Source organism: Vipera berus, assembly GCF_964194415.1.
Source record: "Vipera berus genome assembly, chromosome: 2".
Classification (NCBI taxonomy): Eukaryota; Metazoa; Chordata; class Lepidosauria; order Squamata; family Viperidae; genus Vipera; species Vipera berus.
In genome coordinates, this window is record NC_138203.1 from 163,513,726 (window position 1) to 163,518,101 (window position 4,376).

The following is a 4,376-nucleotide window of genomic DNA, read 5'->3' on the forward strand; positions in this document are numbered from 1 at the left end:
AAGCACCTTGAGGACACCAGTTGGATTACATTTTTCTTAAAGCGTATGGAAATAATTGACCGTGCATGGCAATAAAAACACTTATTTAAGGCATTCTTACTAGCCACTAAGTTCAGTGACTGGAGATGAAAAGTATCGTGCTGTAAATTTTACTTAAGCTTTTTAAGAAAAGAATAGTAGAAAACTAAATTTCCTACTGTGATGTGAAAAATCTACACCACAGAGGGTTGGCTATGATACTGAGGCAAAAAGGAAGTATTTCTTCATGTGGTTTTATGCAATGGTAATGGTCATAGTTAATTATTTAAAATATTTATATAATCACCCATCTTATAACCGACTCTGGTTGGCTCCCAATCAAAACATACATCAGCATACAAATATGCTGACGTATAAGCATATTAAAAACATTAAAAACAATAAAAAGTTGGGTATCTATCTGGTTAGTTGCAAAGAGTTAGATCTGTTCGTGGATTACTGGCTATTAAATATAATGTTCATGAAGACAAAAATTGAAACTGAGGATCCATACCTCTGTGTCACATGACAAACTACAAACTAAATAAATACGCAAATAAATCCATTGCTAGTCCTTTTGCCAAAATGTCTCCCTCAAAGGAAACAGTTATGAATTTTCCTGGAGAATATAGAAAGAGACCAATCTTCCTCAAATGTATTGGATTTTACAGACATTTAGGGTATCTAGAGAATTTCTTTTTAATTTTAATCCCATTTATATCCCACCCTTCTCCGAAGACTCAGGGCGGCTTACAATCTAAGCACAAATCAAATGTGCTTAGCAATAGCCTTCATTCTATGTATATGCCTGCTTATTAGGGCTTTCGCCCCCCCCCCAAGCGGCATTATTACAAAGTCATCTTATTGCCCCCAACAATCTGGGTCCTGCATCATCCTAAACTTTAATTATTCAATCTGTCTAATCTGTTAGGAAGGCAGTGAATAAACTTTTTTTTTGCTTATCAATGGAAAAATACGCTGAAAAAACCTTTTAATGGAAGGAAGGAGGAAGGATAGGATGGTTATTTCTTTCTTCCTCAGTACTAATTTCCTCTGAAATTTCATCCTCATCCACAGAGAAGTTGAGTGTCCATTAATTAGTTTAATACTTTTGGGCAGCCAAATCTTGGAGAAAGTTTCTGCCTAGTACCACCTCTGATCCTTAATTCTTATTTCTGAAACTCTTTCCAGTAATGTCAGCTTAATTTCATAACCAACACAATAATTGCAAAACAACCTTAACTGTGGCTATTTGGCATGTGAAACAGTGTTGAATTTCTAAAAGTTGAAGTCCAGTTTGGGGAAATTAAACTTGACTTCAGACGTGACCTTTTTGCTGTGTGCAGACAGCCAGAAGGGAATAAAAGCATCACATCCACTGGCCTGGTACTTATAATCTTTACACCTTAGCATATATAGGAAAATACAAGTCTCTGGAGCAAGAAGAACAGAAGAAAACTAAAGGAGATTTTAATAAAAAATCTAATATTAAATAAAATCTTAAATTAAAAGTATTATGATGGATATTTCTATACTTTTTGATAAACAGAGAACTATCCACTGTAAGCCTTATTATGTTGATGTAGTCGTTCATATTCCTGAGAAAGACATGTAATACTTCACCCATCATCAAAATGAACCCAAAAAATAGGACATGCACGGTCTGAAGGAGCTTACAGTCTACATTCTGATGATTTTCAAGGATGAATTTGAACTTTATGGGAGAGATCATAATGCAGAAAATGCTTTCTTTGTGGGAGGGCCAAGGATATATTTCAAATGAAAACATGAGTCCCTTGATCTGCTTTCATAAGCAGGGCTCTTCAACAGCAAAGTTGCAGAATACCTGTGTCAGAAATGTCTTAGATATTAGGTCTTCAGATTTAGTACAGGTAGTCCTCAACTTATAACCTTTTCTTTAGTGACCATTCAAAGTTACAATGTTACTGAAAAAGTGATTGATGACCATTTTTCATACTTACAACTAGTTGCAGCAACCCCAAGGTCACATGATCAAAATTTGGATGCTTGGCAACTGGCATGTATTTATGACAGTTGCAATGTTCCAGGGTCATGTGGATTATCTTTGGTGACCTTCTGACAAGCAAAGTCAAAGGGGGAAGCCAAATTCACCTAACAACCATCTTACTAACTTAATGGCAATAATTCACTTAACAACTACAGCAAGAAAGGTCCTAAAATGGGGCAAAACTCACTTAACAACTCTCTTGTTTAGCAAGAGCACAATTGTGATTGTAAATCAAGGACTAATTGTACACGGTACTCTTTTTTTGTCTTTATGACCTATTAATAGAATTCATCACTCTGGTCCTCCATGTCAGTACAGACATCAATTTTCTGTGACGAAATGTTACTTGCTTTGCTGACAACTACTCCAGTTATTCAAGCGGAAGCAGCTTCTCATGAGACTTGCAAAGCCAGTCAGAGAGGTCTCACCTGGGCTGGTAGGAAAGGGTGGATCAAGCTATATTACTGGAAATCCCATGATTGCAGACAGTCAAGGGGAAAAAACTAAGAGGTGTGTGATCCCAAAGCTTGGGAGAGGAAATGACAGAACAGTTCCTTTTTACAATGTAGTAAAAATGGTCTTAAAGAATCCAGGGTGAAAGCATCATGCTTAACTATGGTCTTCTTCTGAATACTGAAGTACAATGGTGTTCCATAACCCCTGGTTCTGAAATGCTTGTCTTCAATTCCAGATCAGAAAAAAAAAATTCTAGCAATCCAAACTCAATGACTCCTGGAATTAAAAAGTGGTCCTATGGCCAAGCCCTGGTTTAATTTATTCCACAGAAGGCAAGTAGCATACTATACTTCCAGCAATAATTGAGTAGCTAAATATAATGTATGATTTCTCTATTTCCTAGGAGATAGGATAGTATCTTTTACAATATTAACCACTTTGGAATAATACTGGTGGTTGAAACGTCACAAATTTAGCTCCTGCTGTCATTTTCAATCCTCGGATTTGCTGCATAAATTAAACTAGTGTTTTTTTTTCAATTTGGTAACTTTTAAGATGTGTGAACTTCAACTCCCTAGAATTCCCCAGCCGGCATGCTGAGTTAAGAAATTAAGAGGACAATTGGTACGTTGACTCACTCCCTTCTCTATTCTGAACCACTCCTTTTCTTCAGGCTCAATTCCTGAGAGATTCTTCAGTTCAGGTCCTTCAGAACAAGCCAGTGTTCTACCATTCTCATTGGCGATGTATTTCACATTCTGATGTCATCTAGTCAGTACAATCAGAGACTTTGAACTTTGTTGTAGCAAAGGTAAATTTCCTTGTTGAACTCATTCCATCTCCATTATCCATGTTTGTTTGGTGTTGTGTCCCTTTGCTTTTTCTGAAACTTGCCTATTCATTTAAGCACTTTTCTCTTCATTCTGTATGCTCAAGGCTTCCCATGGATAAGAAGTCAGTGTAACTAATAATTTGGACATTCTCCTGCATCTCCCTTCTTCCCTAGAGGGGCATATGCCAGTCTTCTCCAGCCTCTAGCACACAACCTTGTTCTGTATTTATAAACACAGACTTTTAAGTCAGGGCTTTTCAACCTTTTCACCCATTGTACCACTTTTAGAATATGGCAACAGCTGAGTACCACCAGTCGCCTACCAAGGTGTCAAAAACTTGATGACCCCAAAAAAAAGAAAAAAGAAAAAAAGTGATGAAGTACAGGTAGTCCTCGACTTACAACAGTTTGCTTAGTGACTGTTCAAAGTTACAATGGCACTGAAAAAAGTGCCCCCCAAGCCAGAACCGAGCAAGACACCTGTCTGCCCGCCCGGCAGCGCTCTTCCTCCTGTCCGAGGTTTTCATTGTTGTGAGCATTTCTGTTGAGGATTGGCAGTGGGGGTGGGGTAGAAGGTTTTTATTTCCCCCCCTCTACTGGGTGGTTGTAGCAGGTTTTGGTCACTTTACATGACCCTGGGACACTGTGACCGTCATAAATATGTATCAGTTGCCAAGCATCTGAATATAAATCACAAAACCCTGGAGATGCTGCAACATTCCAGCTGATTGGCGCTTCTTCTGTGCTCAGAAGCGCCAGGATCAGTGCCGAGCTCCAGCTGGAGCCTGGCGCTGATCCTGGCTCTTCCGCTGAGCCCTGACAGCCCTGCAACTCCAGCCATCTTTCACTCAGGTTTGTGCAGTGCTGCCACCGGTTCAGCTCATTCCCCTCCCCCTCTACCACTTTTCTCGGATGGTTGCATACCACCTGCTAGGTGCTAATGTACCACAGGAGGTACCCGTACCACTGGTTGAAAAGCCCTGCTTTAAGTAGTGCTGTCTATGCTTTGAATTTATTAAATTTAGTCCATCTCTTACAGCA